The sequence below is a fragment of the Elephas maximus genome, chromosome 11 (genome assembly GCF_024166365.1).
Source record: "Elephas maximus indicus isolate mEleMax1 chromosome 11, mEleMax1 primary haplotype, whole genome shotgun sequence".
NCBI lineage: Eukaryota > Metazoa > Chordata > Mammalia > Proboscidea > Elephantidae > Elephas > Elephas maximus.
In genome coordinates, this window is record NC_064829.1 from 116,408,067 (window position 1) to 116,432,266 (window position 24,200).

Below are 24,200 nucleotides of genomic sequence, written 5' to 3' on the forward strand. Positions count from 1 at the left end.
GGCCATGATTTCCAGTATTGTGTGGCTGCCCACCATTTTGTGATCTGAAGTGATTCACTTGTGTGCTGTAAATCTTAACTTCTATGATGTTGAAGCAGTTTAGAGGCAGTTATGTTAATGAGGCAGGACTCAATCTACAGGATTAGGTTGTGTCTTGAGTTAATCTCTTTTGAGATGTAAAAGACAGAAGTGAGCAGGAAGACAGGTGGATGTCTTAAGACCAAGAAAGGAGCATGTCTTTTGGTCCTGTGTTCCTAGAGCACAGAACACTGAAGAAAAGGACCTTTACCCAGAGCCTACTGAGAAAGAAAGCCTTCCCCTGAAACTGGCACCCTGAATTCAGATTTCTAGCCTCCTACACTGTGAAGGAATAAATTTGTTTGTTAAAGCCATCCAAGTGTGGTATTTCTGTTATACCAGCAGTAGATAATGAAGACACTAAGCTACTGGAAACCAGGACACCTAGCTCTAGGGAATTTCAGAGCTAAAGCCTTGCTAGGGAGCCTCTTTTAAAAGCCCAGCACCTCAGAGTCCTCTGGTCAAAGGCACTGCCTCATTGTTCAAGGACCCCGGCCTTGGGCAGGGCTTTCTGCCTGGGCACAAACTCATAGGGACAACTTAGAATACAGCACCCAGCAGACCATTAATACCATGGACGGTTGGTATTTGCGAAACGTTAAAAAACACACTCACAGTGCCAGACCCAGGGTGAAATTGCTGGGGGTGCAGAAAACAAACCTCTGCAGGCTCCAGAAAAGGACTGATTGGGAAGGGTCCGTGTCATCCTCTACACGTGACATAATGCTCATCTCTTGGCCAATCCAGATGAGGCTCCAGGTGAGCCCTGAGACCATAATGGGCACACACACTCCTACTTTGTGCCTGACCTGAGAATGGAAACCCCAAAACCTCATTCTTTCACTCGTTTAACAGTTATCATTGTAACACTGTGTAAATTATTTTTTCTATTTTGACAAGGCTATGAAGGAAGGGTGCATGGTCTGGAGAGAGTTTATAATAGGCTTCCTCCAACCTGGATAATCAGGGATGGCTCTTTGCAGAAGTGACATTTAAGCTGAGACCCAAAGAATGCCTAGGAATTACTTAGGTGAAAGGACAAGGAATGAGGAGGGGAGAGTGGGGAGGGCATCCCAGCAGAAGGGACAGCCTGAACAAAGAGCCAGGGTGGGGAGGAGCATAGAGTTTGGCAGAGCTGATGTCCCTCTTGATTTCAGTGCTATGAGTCTTTTGTCACACCCAGAGAGCAGGGACGAGAGAAGGTGGCCTCAGTGCACTGTTGGTTCCTATGAGCTCAGACCTCTACCCCAGAAGCTGTGGATAACTGCTGCTTCCTTCATCCCGTGTGGACAGTGGTGGCTAGTAGCATAAGCTGTCTGAGCCTGCCCACTAAGCTTCCTGGGGGTCCTGTAGACATTGCCCCATATGTCGCTTGCTCCCTGCATCAATCTAACTGAGGGCTCTCACTGACCACAGCTAATTCTTTTCTGCAGAATATAAAGTCTCTAAACCAATCCTATACTGCAGTGAGAATGAATAACCCATGACTACGTACAATGATACAAATGAATCTCGAAAAGAGTTTTGAGCAAAGAAGCCAGGCACAAAAGACATACTGTATGATTCCATTTGTATAAAATGCAAAAACTGACAGGGTACTTGGGACTTTAATTCCCACCTTCCTTTGGCACTACAGTTATACAGACTGGAGAGGAAAAAAGAAGGGATGGAGAAAGGGTACTGCGCTAACCTAAGGGCGAGGTGCCATTATAGGTGCTCGGGGGCATGGTGAGTTAACACACACTCAGATATAATTTTATCATAATCTAAAACTAGGGCAGCCATAGGACTTAGGGGGGCACCAGATAGTGGCAAATGGTGGCACACCCAGCAATTGCTGAGATTTCCTCCTCAGCCACAGCTTGGGACATGGTAACTAGGCCATTAGATGACCAGTCCCATCTATGTGGGAGGTGAGATGGTTCCTTTTTCCCAATCGTAATCACATGGGTCCCTTTTCCCCAGCGATTTCAACATCTGAGTGGTATCCTTTCTTATATTTCACACAGAAATACGTGCCTGTATTGGATAGAGAACCATTCTGGATAATAATAGAAAAATCACGATTTTTAGACTAAGTAGTGTTTGCCATGGGGGAAGCTTGAGGAAAAACACCAGCTGCTTCCCAAACTAGAGACTGCCCTCCTCCTAGGGATTCTTAAGTCCACTTAATAGGACCTACAAGGGTTAAAAAAGAGAACACAAGGAAGAGTCAGGGTATCTCCTACATGTAAACTCAAGGTGCCTCCAGACTGGAGGATTGTCGGACCCTGGCTTAACACTTTTTGGGTCGAGGCAGGCCTGACCTGGTACAGAAAAAGAATAAGGATTAGAATCATATTTGAGTCTTTGAGAATCTCTACTTTAAGCCCTGAACCGGGATGCATGTATGCAAGGATTCCTCAGTCTCTTTGCTTGGTTCTTCCTGAGGAGGTGGGGCTGCCTTCACTCTAGTATGATGCACCCAAGCAGTCGCTCCGGCCAGCTTCACAGACGAATGAGTAGTTAGAAGGACCTCATACAATCCCAGCCAGATGGGGGCCAGTTTATCTTCAGGATGCTGATTTTCTGAACCGTTAACAGGACCCAATCTCCTGGCTTGAACCTATGGAGAGGCACATCAGAAGCGAAGGACAAATGAGAAGAAGCATATTTGTTACTGGTATTTATAACTGCTCCTAAGCATCGGACCCAATCTTTCTTTTCACCTTCTATCATGACTGAGGTGGGGAAAGTTGACCGTTTCAGGAATGGTCTCCCATATATAAGTTCATAAGGACTCAACTTAAGTCCGCTTCGAGGGGCCACCTGAATCCTAAGCAGGGCAATTGGTAATACCTGTAGCCAGGTGGAGTGGGTTTCTTGGCAAAGGTTGGCAAGAGTCTTTTTCAAAGTATGGTTCATCTTTTCAGTCTTTCCAGTAGATTTTGCTCTCCATGCCGAGTGTAGTTTCCAGTTAATGTCTAAAGCCTTACTAAGTTCTTGATTCACCTGGGCCACAAAGGCTCCCTCACTGTCGCTCTGAATTGAGAGTGGCAAGCCAAATCGGGAAATAATTTCTTTAAGTAATGTCTTAGTCACTTCTTGAGCTTGTTCAGTCCTACAAGGGAGAGCCTCTACCCACCCAGAGTATGTGTCCACAAAGACCAGCAAATACCTGAAGTTTCCAGCTGCTTGAGGCATCACCGTAAAATCCACTTGCCAATCTTCACCCATGTTCATCCCTTGATGTTGGATCCCTGGCTCCACTGGGTGAGGTACTGTCTTTGGATTGTTTTTAGCACACAGTGGACACCTTTTAGTGACCTCACATACTGTCTTAAGAATCTTTGGTCCCGCAGCTATTCGTTGGATCCATTCGAGACTTGCGTCCCTCCCACAATAAGTGCTTTCATGCAGAGTTGATATTACGTTACACAGTTGGTTTTATGGTAACAATGTTTTCCCTTCAGAATTAGTCAGCCAACTAGAGCCTGGCAAAGATTGAAATCCCCATCCCTTCTCCCTATTTAAATCTTGGGGGGTATATGACGGCTGGAGGAACTCATCAAGGTTCAAATGGGGAGTCAGGGCTAACTCCTGTCCCGTCTCTCCCCATTCTTTTAAGGCTGCCCTTTTTTGCTTCCATATCAGCTTTTCAATTTCCAACGGCCTCAAAGGATTGCCCCTTTCAATGTCCTGGGCAACATACCACTGCTACCTGGAGAGGGTCATGAACGGCTTCTAGGAGCTCAAGGATCTCAGACACATTTTTTATTTCTTTATTAGCGGCTGTCAGGAGTTAGCTCTCTTTCCATAAGGCCCTGTAGGAATGTAGAACTAAATGGGCATACCTGCTGTCCGTGTAAATGATCACTCGCCTCCCTTTTCCCATACGGAGAGCCTGACTGAGAGCTAGGAGCTCAGCCTTCTGGGCCGAAGTTCATTTAGGCAAGGGGACAGCCTCCAAGATGTTTGTCAGGGTTACCACTGCATATCCTGTTACTCGACGTCCTTCATGCATAAAGCTGTTTCCATCTGTGAATATTTCAATGTCAGTATCCTGCAGTACATCAGACAAGTCATGTCCGCTTGAATAGACTTCTTCAATGACTTCCACACAGTCATGTATCGGCGTGTCTTCAGATATTGGCAACAACGTAGCGGGGTTTAAAGAGGAGGCAGCCTTTAAAACAACATTAGAGTTATCCAACAGGATGGCCTGATATCGTCTCATGCGGCCGTAAACCAGAACCCCCCTTTTTGTTCTAAGAGAGGAAGAACTGCATGCGGGGTATTTACAGTCAGCTTTTGGTCGAGTGTGAATTTGTCAGCGTCTTGGAGCAAGTCACAAGTTGCGGCTACCGCCTGCAAGCACGGTGGCCATCCCCTAGCCACGGTGTCCAATCCTTTGAGAAATATGCCACAGGGCACCGAGCCAAGCCCAAAATCTGAGCCAGGACTCCCACAGCAATCCCCTGCCTCTCATGCACAAGCAGTTCAAAAGGCTTTTGCAAATCAGGCAATCCTAATGCTGAGGCCATCATCAATTTGTATTTAATTTTTTCAAAGGCTTGCTGATATTCTTTAGTCCACACTGAAGGTTCCTTCTCTTCCTCTTTCAGGGCTTTATAAAGGGGTTTTGCCAAGACTCCAAACCCGGGAATCCAGATTCAACAGAATCCAGACATTCCCAGGAATCCTCTTAGCTGTCACTTAGAGACTGGGACTGCCATCCGCATGATAGCCTCCCTTCCATCTGGGAGGAGGTCTCGCTGTCCTTGAGAAATCTGGAATCCCAGGTATTTAACTTGTGGGAGAGAAATCTGGGCCTTCTTCTCGGATACCCGGTATCCACACTCTGCCAAGTGATTCAAAACCAAGACAGTATTTTGAAAGGAGTCTTGTTTAATTTCACTGGCCACCAAAATGTGATCCACATATTGTAAAACTAACCCTCGATTCAATTTTAATAACCTCAAATCCTTTGCCAAAATTTCTGCAAAAATAGTGGGAGAATTTTTAAATCCCTGGACTAGAACTTGCCATGTAAGATGTTGTTTCGGCCCAGTAGCTACATCAGTCCATTCAAAAGCAAATAGTTGCTGGGGTCAGGGTGCAATGGGATGCAAAAAAACGCATCTTTCAAATTCAACACTGAAAACCATTTACACTGGCTGGGTATGGTAACAAGGAGGGTGTAGGGATTTGGGACCACTGAATCTATATCTTCTACAATTTGGTTAATTTTCCTCAGATCCTGTACCAATCGGTATTCTTTTGTTCCTGGTTTCACTACCGGCAAGATGGCGGTATTATAGGGAGACCTATAATACCTTAAAAAAACAGTGGCTGTGTATCGATGTACCAAGGGTGTTCTGCCTTCTAAAGCTCCTTTGTGAAGCGGATACTGTTTCTGATGGACAACTGGGGCTCCGGGCTTTAAGGTAATCTTTACCAGTTTGGCTGACTTCACTCGCCTGGGCAGTTCCAATCCCCAGGCTTCCGGGTTCATTCTCACTCTTATATACAGAGGGATTTCTCCAGGGGGTGTTGTTCCTTCACTGAGGAGGGCCGCTTGAAAAGCGCATGCAGTCTCTGGGGGAATCTGAATTAAGAGTCGGGAGGGCCCAAAAGATATCTGAGCCCCAAGCTTTGACAAAATATCTCTCCCTATGAGGGAAACTGGACATTCGGGCACGTATAAGAATTCATGGTAAAAGAGTTCATTTCCGACTTCACATCTAACAGATTGTAGGAAGGGGCGAGTACTCAGTTTTCCAGTAATGCCGACTACCGGTGTGGTTCGCGGGCTAAGAGGCGATTCAGCCATATTTCATACCAAGAAAGTTGCTCCTGTGTCCAAGATAAAATCTATGGGGCGTCCTCCCACCTTAAGAGTCACCTGGGACAGGAACATGGTTTAATCAACAAAAAAAGATCTTGATTAGGTTGTTTTTGTTACAATGGAAGAATCGTGAGACAGATTCTGGAGCAAGTAATCAACCTTTCACAGGCTAGAGATTTAATCACAGTTTATACAGTTATACTAGTACACACACAAAAAAACTATATTTTCTCTGCTTCAGCACCACCAAGGAGGCGACCTAAGCCAAAAGGCACTTTTAGAGAAACAAAAGGAAAAAAGGTTCCTGCGAAGAATGATAATTTTCGTCCACTAGATGGCAGCCTCGTCACGCTCCAAAATGTTCAAACTGTGACTGGAATCCGGAAACAAAAGACAGAAAGTTCAAAGGACACACTGAAAATGTAACCCTTTCAGGGTTTGGCGAAAACCCATCAGGGGCTTTGCCCTGCGCTCTTTCGGATCCGAGACCCCAAAACTCCACGGCAAACAGCTGTTCAAAGTTTAATTAGCCAAGAGAAAAGAAAGAAAGATGATCAGGACCACCCTTCACAAGATGAAGTCACTAGATGGCCCTCTGGAAACGCAATTGGAAACCCAACGTTCCAACAGGCTTCCGAGGACAGTAAAGGTGGGACGCGAAGTTCCAACAAGCTTACAGGCTGATTCCACCATGAACCAGACAAAAAAAAAAAAAACGGAAACAGAGAAATGACTTCGGTTAATCTCTGCAAAAGCTGCACCGAAATAGTTCGGGGCTAGATTCTCAACAGAGCCACGGGGAAATGCACAGTTTGCTTTTCGGGAGCACTTTTTTTTTTTACCCCCAGACAGCCAGAAGGGTCCGAAAAAGCTGCAGGGAGGGGCACACAAAGGGGCCCTTGGTGCCAGAGTCCCGTGTTTCAGGTCTTCGGGTCTCCGGGGGAAGGGTAACTCCAAAAACCCTGCCGATTAACTACGCCAAAATGTTGGAGAGAAAAGGCTTTCCAGCTCCCTTAAGATAAAATCGAAAGAGATTTATTGTAGCCGAGACGTGGCATTGGGAGATCGCAAAGTCTCAGGCTGACCTTCCGGAATCTCAGGGGAAGAAGGCAAATCAGGAGTAATTATAGTGCTGAAGGGGGAGAATAAAATTACAGTTTTTCTTGTTGGTTCACAGTAACGAAGGTCAATCAAAGGCGCGACAAGTAAAGCACAATCCTTGTCATTATTGCTCACGTGAGTACACTGACTGGCTACAAGACATAATTGAAAGACAGGAGGTCAAGGGGGTTTCACGTTGGTTACAAAGCAGCCACAGGACGGATATTCTCAAGACTGGTTGGTTAACAATCACGTTGCTCAGAATGTTAGCTCTCCAGATGAGAATGGAATCGAGGAGTTTCCGCGATCTCTCACTTTGCTGGGCATGTCAGAAACCTGAGGAGGCTGATACCAAAAGTTTGCCTTAAGTGTTCACATTCTTTAGCCTGATCTGCAGAGAAACTCATTTCCTTCATGGTGATGGGTTGGTTCCTAGGGAAGGAAGGTAGAACCTGGGGGAAAGCTTACCTGGAGCTGCCAGACAGCCAACGCCAAACCTAAGGTGATAGACTACATTGAGCGCTTAGAGTTACTTTAGTCTCTTTAGAGACGGATCAGATGCCTGTTTTTATTTTCTATTCCTAAATAGTCTTTTTTTTTTTTTTTTCTAATCAGTCATTTGTACTGACTTCCTTTCTCCAACAGTTTCCTCAAGGTGCATGCCTTGGAAGTAGATGTTTAAGTTCTTACTTACTTGTCTGGAAATGCCTTTACTGCTCTCACATTTTGCCTAGGTTAGAATTCTACTTTAAATCAGAATTTGAAAGCATTACATTATAATCTTTTCCTAGCTAATTTGCTGCTGCAAAGGCTCTGGTGATGTTTTCTGTTTGTTTGTATTGTTGAAGAATAAAATCCCACACTCTATTAGGAGTGAAAGAAAATGAGTTTTATTGAGGAATAGCAAGGCCATCACCAAATAGCAGCTCCCACCTGAAGGGATTACTCCATGTTTGGCTGCTAAACCACCCTCCCCAGGAAAACTATTAACCCCTCAGACCCCCATCTGCTGAGATTAACCCAGTGGTGTCTGAAGAGCCTTTGTCTCAGTCGTCCACTAGGGTGATGTCTGGGGCATCGCTTAAGGCAGATGTCTTACAAGACATTGCTGAATGTTCTCCAGACACATTCCCAACATTCATGGTTGTTTCTAGGCCTGTAACTAGACTGAAGTCCCTGCCATCCTCAAAGGTAAAGCACAAAATGTGATCCAGGGGAAGGTACACTACACTCCAAAAGAAAAAGAACTGCTTGACTTTTCTAATACATACAAACAAAAGCCTGGGGACTATGTGTGGGAATTGCTATTATGGGTGTGGGATAATGGTGCAAGGAACCATAAAGTTGCATCAGCCTGAGTTCATTGATATGGGTCCACTAAGCACAGATCCTTCATCCAATGTTTCAGCTAGAGAGCTTAGGAAAGGATTTAATAGTTTATGTGACTGATTCAGTGAGGCACAGCTTAAGCGGTGGCCCACACTAAACCCAGCTGAAGTGCCAGACCCCCCTTGATTTCACAGTAGAAGAAGGTATCCAAAGGCTTAGGGAAACTGGCAGGTTAGAGTGGATTTATCGGGTTAGACCCACAGACCCACACATGGAATGCCCAGAGGACACACCTTTTACCACAATGGTGAGGAATAAATTTGTGAAGGGAGCCCCAGCATCCTTGAAGACTGCTGTGATTGTTATTTTATATAAGTCAGATCTCACAGTGGTAGATGCCCTAACTGAATTAAGATACCAAACTACAATGGGGCTGATTGGACCCCATGGTGTTAGGGGCCATGTGGGTAACTCAATTGACAAAAACAAGGTAGGTGTGTTTCACATAATGGACAGTGGAGTCAAAGCAGTAATAAGAGTAGCCTGACTCCTATGGACTCATGGCATTGGCTACTTAGTCATGGTGTCCCTAGGAGTGAAATAGATGGGAAGTCTATCAAGCAGTTACTTGATCTGTACAAGTGGAAGAATTATAGGTCAAGTGAACAGCATCCTAACTCAAATCACAACAGAATACAGAGCCACGGCCCTTCAATCAGGTCCCAGACTTGAGCCAGTTTACAGACCTACAACCCCCTGAATGAAGGAGAGGCCGGCACCCCTTGAGGAAGGACCTCACTGCACTGCCAAATATTTATGCTGTTAATCTTCCTCCCAGTCTTCCCTAAAGCAATCTTCGACCTTTTATTAGAGTGACTGTTCATTGGGGAAACGAAAATGATCAGATTTTTGGTGAATTACTGGATACTGCCTCTGAACTGACACTGAATCCAGGAGACCCTAGATGTCACTGTGGCCCATCAGCCAGAAAGGGGGTGTATGGAAGTCAGGTTCTTAATGGAGTCTTAGCTCTGGTTCATTTCACAGTGGATTCAGTGTGTCCCTGAATCCATCACGTAGTGATTTCCCCAGTTTCTAAATACGTAATAGGAATTGGAATACACAGCAACTTGCAGAACTACCTTTGTGGATTCCAGACAAGTGGAGTAAGGGCTATTATGGTAGGAAAAGCCAAGGGGAAGCCATTAGAACTACCTATCTAGGAAAATAGTAAACCAAAAGCCGTACCGCATTCCTGGAGGAATTACAGAGATAACTGCCACCATCAGGGACTTAAAGGATGCAGGGTGATGATTCCCCCAGTTCAACTCATCTACTTGTGTTTTTGTTGTTAGGTGCTCTCCAGTGGATTCTGACTCATAGCGCCCCTTTGTGTAGATGGAAACACTGCCGATCCTGCGCCATCCTCAGAAAGGCTGCTATGCTTGAGACTAGTATTGCACTCAGTGTGTCAACCCATCTTCTGGAAGGTCTTCCTCTTTTTCACTGACCCTTTACTTTACCAAGCAATATGTCCTTCTCGAGGTACCAGTGCCTCCTGATAACATGTCCAAAGTACGTAAGAAAATCTCACCATCTTTGCTTCTAAGGAGCATTCTGGCTGTACTTCTTCCAAGTTATATAGATCACCTGGACCACACTCATGAGTTTCTGCCAGAATCTTAAATTCTCCTTAAATTTTGGGGATCTTCACACAGGCTGGGGAACTCTAAGAATGGTGTGAAGTTTGGCCTTAGACCAGGGGGCAACAGTAACCTCAGGCTGTCCACCTCCAGTTTTGGGGTATTTCACCTTAAAAGGCATCTCAGCTATGGGGCTAGTTTCACCAGGAGGTTTGGTCCTTTCCTCTTGAACCCCTTCCTCTTTTCCATGATAAGGGAGTTCTGCTGAGGCAGTATCAGAGGGGGGAGGCAGAGAAGGGTATGTAGGAGTAGCTGCCAGAGGGTGGGATGAATAGGGCTAGTAGGAGGAGGAGTTTCAACTGACAAAGGAAGAGACACAACACTGTGATTTTGCGATTCCTTAATCAGTTCTGCTTGTCTAGTTACAACATCTTATTCTGAAGGAAATTTCCTGTCATTTTGCCTTTGGAAGCTTCCAAAAAAAAAAAAAAAAAAACAATTAAAATAGGCCTCCCATTAGTTCTGAGTAATCTGGGAGCCTTTATTCTTTAATTTGCTGCACAGAAAAGTTAACTTAGTGATTCAGAACTGCCACAACATAGGCATTGATCAGTACTATTTTCCTTGATCGCTGTGAGTTGGAATCGACTCGATGGCACTGGGTTTGGTTTTTTGGCTTTTTTAATTTTCCTTGATAAGTGCAGGCCGTCTTTGAGGGTACTGAACTGAATTGGCGCCATAATTACGGACCATATATCACGCAGGAGTCCCAGAAGGGAATGCCTTATGGTCCTTAGAAGCGCTGTTCCCTATCTTAGGAAGCACTACCAAGTAGCAACCAGGTGACCTAAGCCAAAATGGAGCCTTAGAAAAACAAAAGGAAAAAAGCTTCCTGCGAAAAATGGTGATTTTCGTCCAGTAGATGGCAGACTCGTCACGCTCCAAAATGTTTAAACTATGAATGGAATCCGGAAACCAAAGACCAAAAGTTCAAAAGCCACACTGAAAATTTAGCTCTTTCAGGGTTTGGCGAAAGCCCATCAGGGGCTTTGCCCTGCGCTCTTCCAGATCCAAGATCCCAAAACGCCACAGCAAACAGCTGTTCAAGGTATAAAAAATTAGCCAAGAGAAAATAAAGATGATTAGAACCACACTTCACAAGATGAAGCCACTAGATGGCACTCTGGGAACGCAATTGGAAACCCAACGTTCTAACAGGCTTCCGAGGACAGTAAAGGTGGAACGCGAAGTTCCAACAAGCTTACAGGCTGATTCCACCGCTAGCCGGAAAAAGAAAAACGGGAGCAGAGAAATGACTTCGGTTAATCTCCACAAAAGCTGCACGGAAATAGTTCGGGGCTAGATTCTCAACAGAGCCACGGTGAAATGCACAGTTTGCCCAGGGCCCAGGGACCTCAACTCAGAATCCTGAGAATGTGGCCAATACCTGGAGTCTGGAGGGCAGGGCCATTGTGTGAATCCTCTCAGAGAACAGAGGAGTATTTTCCAGCCTTGAGGGCTAATGGAATGTATTCTATAGACTTTCTTTACTCCTGTTATCACTACTTTCCCTGCAATTTCTCCCATTTGTAATGGAAATATCTAGTTTGTGCCTGGTTTGCCAGTGTACTTCGGAAGCAAACAAACTTGTATTCTAGATTTCACAGGTGAAGAAGAATTTGTGGACTTTGGACTTGGAGTTGATTTAGGGCTTTTGCTGTGATGTGATGTGATAGGGTGAATGTGTCTTACATGTAGCAAGGACATGAATTTTTGGGGACCGTTTGGTAGAATGTCATGGATTGAATGTGTCCACCCAAAAGATGCATCAACTTGGTTAGGCCCCCAGTATTTTGTGGTTATCCTCTACTTTGTGATTGTAATTTTATGGTAAAGAGGATTAGGGTGGGATTATAACACCCTTACTAAGGTCATAACCCTGATCCAGTGTAAAGGAAGTTTCTCTGGAGTTGGCCTGCACCGCCTTTTATCCTTTTTTATCTTTTATACAAGAGATAAAAAGAAAGGGAAGCCAGCAGAGAATGGGGACCTCATGCCACCAAGAAAGAAGCACCGGGAGCAGAAATAGTCCTTTGAATCCGGGGTTCCTGTGCTAAGAATCTCCTAGTCCAGGGGAAGATTGAGAAGGACCTTCCTCCAGGGACAAGAGAGAGACAAATCCTTCTCTGGAAGCCGACGCCCTGAATTTGGACCTCTAGCTTACTAGGCTGTGCTGCCAAGAAATCTTGCCCTTTCCTGTGTTCAAGTCTCCTGGAACTTAGGGTTCCCTCCTATCCTGGTGCACTCAGACTTGGTGCTGACCAACGGACGAAACGAAATCCAGAAGGTCTGCTGGAAATGGGGAACCTGGACCCCATCATTTCGTTTCCTGGGGGAGAAAGCCTGCGTGGTTTTATACTGGTGACTGTTTTGGTGGAGAAAGCAGGCAGTGCCTGGGGTATGGCACTTGTTCAGGCAGTGAATGCGATCCTACAGCCCAGCCAAAACTCCCTGCCCAAAGCCTCGCAGCAGCTGAGACTTTCCATTCAGAGCATCACCAGACTCTTGGAACATATAACTGCGCAGTACAATGACTATTTCTGTGCTCGCTGAAGGCTCCCCAAAGGCTGAGGTCTCTGCTGGGGGGGAAGGCCTGGAGGTCGGGCCCATCCTAACTGGGTGATGATGATGCGTTCTGCAACCGATGGCGATGATACATTATCTTTGTTTTAAAAGAAAATCATTTGCTATCAAAAAACAAACAAACAAGAATTGGTCAACGTTCAACCACTTCAGGAGGTAGCATATGATCAGGAACCGATGGTACTGAAGGAAGAAGTCCAAGGCTCTGGCAAAAAACAAGGTTCCAGGAATGGACAGAATATCAACTGAGATGCTTCAACAAACAGATTCAGTGCTGGAAGTGCTCGCTTGTCTATGCCAAGAAATTTGGAAGACAGCTACCTGGCCGACCATATTTATGCCTATTCCCAAGAAAGGTGATCCAACAGAATGCAGAAATTATCGAACGGTATCATTAATATCACACATAAGGAAATTTTGCTGAAGATCAGCTGTAGCAGTACATGCACAGAGAACTACCAGAAATTTAAGCTGGATTCAGAAGAGGACGTGAAACCAGGGATATCGTTGTTGATGTCAGATGGTGTCAGATGGATCCTGGCTGAAAGCAGAGAATACCGGAAAGATGTTTACCTCTGTTTTATTGACTACGCAAAGGCATTCGACTGTGTGGGTGATAAAAAATTATGGATAACTTTGCGAAGATGCGAAATTCTGGCACAGTTGATTGTGCTCATGAAGGACTTGTACACACAGCAATTGGCAGTCTTCCGAACAGAACAAAGGGATGCTGTGTGGTTTAAAGTCAGTAAAGGTGTGCGTCAGGGTTGTGTCCTCTCGACTGACCTATTCAATATGTATGCTGAGCAAATAATGTGAGAATCTGGGGTATATGAACAAGCACGGGGCATCAGTATTAGAGAAAGATTCACTAACCACCTGTGTTATGCCGATGATACAACCTTGCTTGCTGAAAGTGAAGAGTACTTGAAGCACTTACTGATGAAGACCAAAGACCACAGCCTTCTCTATGGACTGATTACACCTCAACATAAAACAAAAATCCTCACAAATGGACCAATAAGCAACACCATGATTAAAAAAAAAAAAAAAAGATTGAAGTTGTCAAGGATTTCACTTCACATGGGTTCACAATCAACACCCATGGAAGTAGCAGTCAAGAAATCAAATGATGGATTGCACTGGGCAAATGTGATGCAAAAAAAAACCTCTTTAAGTGTTGAAAAGCAAAGATGTCACCTTGAAGACTATGGTGTCTGTGACCCAAGCCATTGTGTTTCAATCGTCTCATATGCATGTGAAAGCTGGACAATTAATAAGGAAGATGAAAGAATTGATACTTTTCACTTATGGTTTTGGCAAAGAATATTGAATAAACCATGGACTGCCAAAAGGACAAAGAAATCTGTCTTGGAAGAAGTACAACCAGAATGCGTCTTGGAGCCTAAGATGGCAAGACTAAGTCTCATTTACTTTGGACATGTTATCAGGAGGGATCAGTCCCTGGAAGAGGACATCATGCTTGCTAAAGTAGAGGATTAGCAAAAAAGAAGACCCTCAATGAGATGGATTGGCAGAGTGGATGCAACAATGGGCCCAAGCATAACAATGGTTGTGAGGATGGTATGGGACCAGGCAGTGTTTTCTTTTGTTGTTCCTAGGGTCACTATGAGTTGGAACTAACTGACTCACCCTCGCCTAACAACAATAGCAACAATGACAAAAGATATTGAGCATACTTTCATGTGTTTATTGGACATTTGTATGTTTTTCTTGGGAGAAATGTCTATTCGAGTTCTTTATCCATGTTTTATTTGAGTCATCTAGTGTTGTTATAACAGAAATACCATAAGTGGATGGCTTTTACAAAGAATACTTTATTCTCTCATTCTAGGAGACTAGAAGTCTGAATTCAGGGCATCAGCTCCTAGGAAAGTCTCTCTCTCTGTTGGCTCTGGGAGAAGGTCCTTGTCATCAGTCTTCCCCAGATCTAGCAGCTTCTCAGTGCAGAGGCCCCTGGTTCAAAGCAAATGCTCCTGGCTCTTCTGCTTCGTGGTAATGAAGTCCTCCAGTCTCTCTGCTCACTTCTCCCTGTTATATATCAAAACAGATTCACTCAAAATACAATCTAATCTTGTAGGTTGAGTCCTACCTCATTAACATAACTGCCTCTAATCCTGCCACATTAACATCATTAAAAAAAAAAAAAAAACCCTTGTCCTTGAGTAGATTTCAACTCATAGCAACCCTATAGGACAGAGTAGAACTGCCCCATATGGTTTCCAAGGATCCCCTAGTGGATTAGAACTGCCAACCTTTTGGTTAGCAGCCCCAACTCTTAACCACTACACCACCAGGGTTTCCAATTAACATCGTAGAGGTCAGATTTACAACACACATGAAGATCACACGGATGATAAAATGGTGGACAATCACACAATACCGGGAACCACGGCCTAGCCAAGTTGATACACATTTTGGGGGGACACGATTGAACCCATAACATGTTGTTCATCTTTTCTTTCTTTTTTTTTTTTTTTTGGTGATTTGTAGGAGGTCCTTATATATTTTAGATATGAATCCCCTATCAGATATACGGTTTGCAATTTTTTTCTTCCGTTCTGTAGGTTATTTCTTCACTTTCTTGATAAAATCCTTCGATGTACAAAAAAACAGAAAAATTCACTTGATGAAGTCCAGTTTATTTTTTGTTGTTGTTGATGCTCATGCTTTTGGCTTCGTATCAAAAAATTCATTGGCAAAAAAAGGTTTTGAAGTTTTAACTCTGTTTTCTTCTAAGAGTTTTATTTCTTTTGGGAGAAATGTCTCTTTAAATTCTGCATTCATTTTGATTTAATTTTCATATATGGTGTGAGGTATGGGTACAGCTTCATTCTTTGGCATATGGGATCCTGTTATCCCAGCACCGTTTATTGAAGAGGCTATTCATTCCCTTTTGAATGGACTTAACACCGTTGTCAGAAATCAACTGGCTATAGGTGTATGAGTTTATTTCTGAACTCTCAATTCTATTCCACTGGTCTTTATGCCTAACCTAAAGCAGCAGATTTACTTTTTAATTTAAGACAGGTGTTCTTAAAATGTCCAGACTTCTTACAAAAATAGTGGACCCCAGGAACTCCAGACCCAGGAGCCCTGGACCTGTTCCTAAATTGAAGTTAAGATCTCTGATTGCGTCCAGGAGATTGTACTTGTTGTAATGGGAAAGACATACATTTATTTTGTCGAGCCTTTGTTTTCAGCTCAGTTTCTTTTCTAAGGTTTGGGCTAATTATACGCTACGGTGGTTAATAGGGAAGTTTTCGCATTCTCTCAATTTAACTGATAATTTTCGTCCAGTAGATGGCAGACTTGTCACGCTGCGAAGTGTTCAAACTGTGACTGGAATCCGGAAACAAAAGACCGAAAGTTCAAAGGACACACTGAAAATGTAACACTTTCAGGGTTTGACGGAAACCCATCAGGGGCTTTGCCCTGCGCTCTTCCAGCTAACTAAAACTTTTTCTGTAAAAGACTACACTCTGAGTTAGCTGTAATCCTTCTGCAAAAGTGGTGTTAAAAGTTACCCTGTTTTTCTCTTCTTCTAAGTTCAACCCTGAATTCTCCATAAAAAGCCTAGTTAAGCAATGTCTTTGGTGATAAACATTCTCACCCTGTTCCTGCTTGCAAGCTTGAACTTTAGCCCAAACAATCTTATAGGGGAAAATCTTTGTAAAACATTTGGATAATTTTGTTTTAAGAGCTATAGTCTGAGTTACCAAATCAGTGCCTGAGACGTTTGGTTGGATGGAGAATGATTTCTCAGGTTCTTTCCAGTTAGCTTCTTCCTACCACCTTTGAGCACCCCCAGGTCCTAGCAACATGTGTAAGAAGTTATATAGATTACCTGGACCAGACTCATAAGTTTCTGCCAGAATTTTAAATTCTTCCTTAAATTTCTGAGGATCTTCACACAGAATGGTGTGAAGTTTGGCCTTAGACCAGGGGGCAACAGTAACCTCAGGCTGTCCACCTCCAGTTCTGGGGTATTTCACCTTAAAAGGCATCTCAGCTATGGGGTAGCTTCAGCTGGAGGTTTGGTCCTTTCCTCTTGAACTCCTTCCTCTTTTCCATGATTAGGAAGTTCTGCTGAGGCAGTATTTTTGCGATTCCTTAATCAGTTCTGCTTGTCTAGATACAACATCTCATAATGAAGGAAATTTGCTGTCATTTTGCCATTTGAAAGCTTCCAAAAAACAATTAAAATAGGCCTTCCATTGGGTCCGATTAATCTGGGAGCTTTTATTGTTTTTATTCTCTTGGAAAACTTGGTGGCCTAGTGGTTCAGTGCTCCTGCTGCTAACCGAAAGGTCAGCTGTTCGAATCCGCCAGGTGTTCTTTGGAAGCTATGGGGAAGTTCTACTCTATCCTATACCGTCGCTATGAGTCTGACTCAAGGACACTAGGTTTGGGTCTTTTGTTTTTTTAATTTGCTGCACAGAAAAGTTAACTTAGTGAGTTCAGAACTGCCATAACATAGACATTGATCAGTACTATTTTCCTTGATAAGTGCAGGCCGTCTTTGAGGGTACTGAACTGAATTGGCGCCATAATTCCTGACCGTATATCAAGCAGGAGTCCCAGAAGGGAATGCCTTATGGTCCTTAGAAGCGCTGTTCCCTATCTTAGGAAGCACTACCAAGTGGCACCCAGGTGACCTAAGCCAAAATGGAGCCTTAGAAAAACAAAAGAAAAAAGGTTCCTGCGAAAAAACGATAATTTTCGTCCACTAGATGGCAGCCTCGTCAAGCTCCAAAATGTTCAAACTGTGACTGGAATCCGGAAACAAAAGACAGAAAGTTCAAAGGACACACTGAAAATGTAACACTTTTAGGGTTTGCCAAAAGCCCATCAGGGGCTTTGCCCTGCGCTCTTCCAGATCCAAGACCCCAAAACGCCACAGCAAACAGCTGTTCAAAGTATAATTAGCCAAGAGAAAAGAAAGATGAGCAGGACCACCCTTCACAAGATGGAGCCACTAGATGGCACTCTGGGAACGCAATTGGAAACCCAACGTTCCAACAGGCTTCCGAGGACAGTAAAGGTGGAACGCGAAGTTCCAACAAGCTTACAGGCTGATTCCACCGCGAAGGAGAAAGAGAAAAACCTGGAGTAGAGAAATGACTTCGGTTAATCTCCACAAAAGCTGCACGGAAATAGTTCGGGGCTAGATTCTCAACAGAGCCACGGGGAAATGCACAGTTTGCTTTTCGGGAGCACTTTTTTTTTTTACCCCCCGTCAGCCAGAATGGTCCGAAAAAGCTGCAGGGAGGGGCACACAAAGGGGCCCTTGGTGCCAGAGTCCCGTGTTTCAGGTCTTCGGGTCTCCGGGGGAAGGGTAACTCCAAAAACCCTGCCGATTAACTACGCCAAAATGTTGGAGAGAAAAGGCTTTCCAGCTCCCTTAAGGTAAAATCGAAAGGGATTTATTGAAGCGGAGACGTGGCAGTGGGAGATCGCAAAGTCTCAGGCTGACGTTTCGGAATCTCAGGGGAAGAAGGCAAATCAGGAGTAATTATAGTGCTGAAGGGGGAGAATAAAATTACAGTTTTTCTCACTGGTTCGCAGTAACGAAGGTCAATCAAAGGCGCGACAAGTAAAGCACAATCGTTGTCATTATTGCTCACGTGAGTACACTGACTGGCTACAAGACATAATTGAAAGACAGGAGGTCAAGGGGGTTTCACGTTGATTACAAAGCAGCCACAGGACGGATATTCTCAAGACTGGTTGGTTAACAATCACGTTGCTCAGAATGTTAGCTCTCCAGATGAGAATGGAATCGAGGAGTTTCCGTGATCTCTCACTTTGCTGGGCATGTCAGAAACCTGAGGAGGCTGATACCAAAAGTTTGCCTTAAGTGTTCACATTCTTTAGCCTGATCTGCAAAGAAACTCATTTCCTTCATGGTGATGGGTTGGTTCCTAGGGAAGGAAGGTAGAACCTGGGGGAAAGCGTACCTGGAGCTGCCAGACAGCCAACGCCAAACCTAAGGTGAAAGACTACATTGAGCGCTTAGAGTTACTTTAGTCTCTACAGACAGATCAGATGCCTGTTTTTTTTTTTCTAATCAGTCATTTGTGCTGATTTCCTTTCTCCAACAGTTTCCTCAAGGTTCATGCCTTGGACGTAGATGTTTAAGTTCTTTCTTACTTGTCTGGAAATGCCTTTATTGCCCTCATTTTTTGCCTGGGTTAGAATTCTACTTTAAATCAGAATTTGAAAGCATTACATTATAATCTGTTCTTAGCTAATTTGCTGCTGCAAAGGCTCTGGTGATGTTTTCTGTTTGTTTGTATTGTTGAAGAACAAAATCCCACACTCTATTAGGAGTGAAAGAAAATGAGTTTTATTGAGGAATAGCAAGGCCATCACCAAATAGCAGCTCCCGCCTGAAGGGATTACTCCATGTTTGGCTGCTCAACCACCCTCCGGAGTGAAACTATTAGCCCCTCACACCCCCATCTGCTGAGATTAACTCAGTTGTGTTTGAAGAGCCTTTGTCTCAGTCGTCCACTAGAGTGATGTCTGGGGCATCGCTTAAGGCAGATGTCTTACAAGACATTGCTGAATGTTCTCCAGTACCTTTTCCACCACCCATTGTTGCTTCTAGGCGTATAACTAGACTTAAGTCCCAGTCTCTCTTTTCATGACCATATTGCCAGCTTCTAACCCTCTCTACCCTCCCATCTCCCCTCCCAGACAGGAGATGTCAACACAGTCTAAAGTGTCCACCGGATGTAAGTAGCTCACTCCTCAGCAGCATCTGTCTCCAACCCATCGTGCAGTCCAATCCATGTGTGATGAATTGGTTTCACATATGGTTCCTGTCCTGGTCCAACAGAAGGTTTGGGGACCATGACTGCCGGGGCCTTTCTAGTCTCAGTCAGACCAGTAAGTCTGGTCTTTTTACGAGGTTTTGGGGTCTGCACCCCCACTGTTCCCCTGCTCCCTCAGGGGTTCTCTGTTGTGTTCCCTGTTAGGGTAGTTATCAGTTGTGGCTGGGCACCATCTAGTTCTTCTGGTCTCAGGATGATGTAGTCTCTGGTTCATGTAGCCCTTTCTGTCTCAGGCTCATAATTACCTTGTGTCCTTGGTGTTCTTTATTCTCCTTTCATCCAGGTGCGTTGAAACTCATTGATGCATCTTAGATGGCCGCTTGCTAGCCTTTAAGACCCCAGACGCCACTCTTCAAAGTGGGAAGCAGGAGGTTTTCTTAATAGATTTTGTTTTTCCAATTGACTTAAATGTCCCCTGAAACCATGGTCCCCAAACCCCTGCCCCTGCTTCGCTGACCTTGGAAGCATTCAGTTTATTCAGAAAACTTCTTTGCTTTTGGTTTAGTCCAGTTGTGCTGACCTCCCCTGTATTGAGTGCTGTCCTTCCCTTCACCTATAGTAGGTATCTGCTATCTAATTGGTAAATACCTCCTCCCACCTTTCCTCCCTGCCCCCTCTTGTAACCACAAAAGAATGTGTTCTTCTCAGTTTAAACTATTTCTCGAGATCTTATAATAGTGGTCTTATATAATATTTGTCCTTTTGCAACTAATTTCACTCAGCATAATGCCTTCCAAGTTCCTCCATGTTATGAAATGTTTCACAGATTCATCACCATACAGTATTTATCCTTTGGAACTGACTTATTTCACTCAACATAATATTGTAGCATGCATCAGGACTTCATTTCTCTTTATGGCTGAGTAGTATACTGTCATGGATTGAATTATGTCCCCTGAAAAATGTGTGTATCAAGTTGGTTAGGCCATGCTTCCCAGTATTGAGTGGTTGTCCTCCATTTATGATTGTAATTTTATGTTAAAAGGATTAGGGTTGGATAACACCACCCTCACTCAGGTCACCCCCAGATCCAAGATAAAGGGAGTTTCCCTTTGGTGCAGCCTGTACCACCTTTTCTCTCTCAAGAGATAAAGGGAAACAAGGAGAGAGTTGGGGACCTCATACCACCAAGAAAGCAGCACCAGGAGCACAGCATGTCCACTGGACCCGGGGTCCCTGCCCCTGAGAAGCTCTTCGACCAGGGGAAGATTGAGGGCAAGGACCTTCTTCCAGAGCCGACAGAGACTGAAAGCCTCTCCTGGAGCTGTTGTCTTGAATTTGGACTTTTAGCCAACTTTATTGTGAGGAAATAAATTTCTCTTTGTTAAAGCCATCCACTTATGCTATTTCTGTTATGGTAGCAGTAGATGACCAAGGCATGTACCATTATGCTTATATACCACATTTTGTTTATCCATTCATCTGTTGTCGGACCTTTCAGTTGTTTTCACCTTTTGGCTACCGTGAAAAGTGCTGCAATGATCATTGGTGTACAGGTTTCCCTTGGCATTCCTGCTTTCAAATATTTTGGGTATATATCTAGGATTGCTGGGTCATATGGTAGTTCTATGTTCTACTTTTTCAGGAACCATCCTACATATTTTTTAAATGACTGCTGTCTATGTGCATGGACCTGAGGACTCTGTTCCCCAGCCTGTTCACATTGGTATTTCAAAAGATATTTCCTTGCACTAAAGAAAAAAAAAAAAAAAGGAAAATGGACATAACAGAAGAGACAACAAAAAGAAGAGAAAAAATAGAAGAAAAGAAAAAAACACAAACATACAAAAAAAAAAAACCTGTCTTTGCAACTTTGATCTGTGCTTCAGGGTCAGTCTGAGGCCAAAGTGTAGGTTCTTCTTAGGTGTTTGATGAGCATACATTTTTTCCTAAGCATGCATGTAGGGTTCCCAGTCTCCCCATAGACACAGTGTTTTAGCATGCGCTAAATTCTGCCAGTGAAAACCTTATGAATAGCAGCGGAACATTGTCCGATATAGTGCTGGAAGATGAGCCCCCCAGGTTGGAAGGCACTCAAAAGATGACTGAGGAAGAGCTGCCTCCTCTAAGTAGAGTCGACCTTAATGATGTGGATGGAGTAAAGCTTTCAGGACCTTCATTCGCTGATGTGGCGGGACTCAAAATGAGAAACAACAGCTACAAACATCCATTAATAATTGGAACCTGGAATGTACGAAGTATGAATCTAGGAAAATTGGAAATCGTCAAAAATGGAATGGAATGCATAAACATCAATATCCTAGGCATTAGTGAGCTGAAATGTACTGGTATTGGCTGTTTTGAATCGGACAATCACATAGCCTACTATGCTGGGAATGACAACTTGAAGAGGAATGGTGTTGCATTCATCCTCAAAAAGAATGTTTCAAGATCTATCCTGAAGTACAACACTGTCAGTGATAGGATAATATCCATATGCCTACAAGGAAGACCAGTTAATATGACTATTATTCTAATTTACACACCAACCACTAGGGCCAAAGATGAAGAAATAGAAGATTTTTTATCAGCTACTGCAGTCTGAAATTGATCGAACATGCAATCAAGATGAATTGATAATTACTGGCGATTGGAATGCGAAAGTTGTAAACTAAGAAGAAGGATCAGTATTTGGAAAATATGGCCTTGGTGACAGAAACGATACCAGAGACTGAATGATAGAATTTCTCAAGACCAACGACTTCTTCATTGGAAATATCTTCTTTCACCAACATAAACAGTGACTATTTTTTTTTATACACAGGGATCTTGCCAGATGGAACACACAGAAATCAAATTGACTACATCTGTGGAAAGAGACAATGGAAAAGCTCAATATCATCAGTCAGAACAAGGCCAGGGGCCAACTGTGGAACAGACCATCAATTGCTCATTTGCAAGTTCAAGCTGAAACTGAAGAAAATCAGAGCAAGTCCCTGAGAACCAAACTATGACCTTGAGTATATTCCACCTGAATTTAAAGCAAGGTGTGCATGGGTTTAATTGTGCTTATTTACAAATCTCTGGTGCACAATTTCACCTCGTTTCCCAGACCACCAAACACAATCTGAAACGGATCACACTTATCCACTTATTCCCTCTCACAGGCTCAAGCACAGCCTGACACACACCACCGTCCTCCCTTCCTCACCTCCACCACAGAGAGCACTGGGAAACACAAACACACACACTCTGACCCCTTCGAGCTGCTTAGCAACCCAGCTCTCGCGGTCACTGCGTACAGGCCAGAGCTCTGAGAGAAATCTGGACCCTGCCTCCCAGTCTGCCGCAGCGTTTCTGGCCTCGGACTACATTTCCCTAAAGGCATCACATTAAGACTCAATCTGACGTTGTGTGTGGGGAGGTTTCTAGAACCTCTGGGGAGTCACTTGAGTACAGCGAGATAGGTCGACTCAGAACACAGCAGGGTGAAATCCACACTCCCAGAAGAGGCGCTGCAGGGGTACGTCTGCTTGAGGACCTCAGGTTCGGTGTCGGTCACTGTCGCTGCTCCCGGATTCTGCTGGAGCTGGCCGGTTTCTTGCTTAAGACTACATGTCCTGGCAGCCACCGCGGCCCCGCCGTCCTGTACACTTACGTCGTTACGTCGTCGTTACGCCTGCGTCCGCCAGGTGAGCGGACGTCCTGACTCGTTCGCGCAGGCGCGCAGTACCTGCCCCGAACACCCGGAAAGAATCTGGTTGCCGGGTGCTGGAAATGCGGGGGTGCCGGCGGGTTTCGGTGCTGCCGGGAGCTGGTCGACTCGGCCTGCAGACACCATTTCTCCGAGGCCGCAGCACGCGAGGCTCATGTTCTTGAGGAACTAGGCTCTGCCGGTGCGGACTGACGGCGTTGCTCCCTCGCCGGCGCCGACCCCGGGGTTCCGACCGGCGGAGCGGCGGGGCGCAGGGTGTCGAGGTGCGTGCCGCCCGCCCGGCGCCTCAGTCGTCTCTGTGGCCGCGTCGTGGGCTCCCCTGCGCCGCCGGCGCTCGCGGCTGCGGGGTCCCCCAGCGTCTCCGTGCACTTCCCCTCGGGCCGGGGACAGCGTCCCGCCGGCTGAGAATCGCGCAGTTCTAGCTGCTGCGGTTTCTTCACTTTCCTGCACCGAGAACCAGGCGCTTGAAGAAGCCCCGACAATGGGGATTTACACCCGGAAGTGTCGGGAAAAAGACCACCGTAACAGGATCCCCAGTCTCCCTTGAGAGCCCTGTGGGAAGAGCTAACCCTCTGTTCGGAGGTTGTAGGAGGTGCTCGTAAATCGTTCTGTAGGCTCTGAGAAAGGCCTCAGGTCCTGTGGTGGTTTTTCTTTCCTCAGTTCTGTTTTTCTGCAAGAGAATCACACAGAGGAAAATAATACTGTACATCGAAAAGACTTTTCCCTAAGTAAGTTGCCGTTTTCTTTCTTCCCTCAAGTTTCTTCACTTTCAAGATGTCTGCTACCTTCTGCAACTTCTTCCTGAGGAGGAACCACCACTCGGTGACAGTACTCCAGGGATGGATGGACTCACAAGTTTAGCTCCACTCCCCAGCCATACCGCCCCACTGCTTCTTACCCAATGACAGATCAGTCCTTTCTGGTCTAAGTTTTTTTTTTTTTTTTAATTTTTATTATGCTTTAAGTGAAAGTTTGCAAAACAAGTCAGTCTCTCATACAAAAATTTATATACATCTTGCCATATACTCTCAGTTGCTCTCCTGCTAATGAGACAGCACACTCCT

At 44.7% G+C, this 24,200-nt stretch overlaps 1 protein-coding gene across 4 annotated transcripts in view; it reads left to right on the top strand.

Annotated features, from left to right (window-relative positions):
* The window catches only part of LOC126086096 (zinc finger protein 571-like), a 61,420-nt gene that overhangs the window by 16,715 nt on the left and 20,505 nt on the right, over positions 1 to 24,200 (top strand). The window contains exon 1 of one of the 4 annotated variants that reach the window (XM_049902213.1): positions 17,746 to 18,269. The exons of 1 other annotated variant lie outside the window; for it this stretch is intronic. The gene's annotated coding sequence lies outside the window, so the exon portion shown is untranslated. Of the gene's footprint in view, positions 1 to 17,745; positions 18,270 to 22,517; positions 23,865 to 24,200 lie in introns of those variants that run through there. 2 more of the 4 variants (XM_049902210.1, XM_049902214.1) reach the window with 2 other exon arrangements.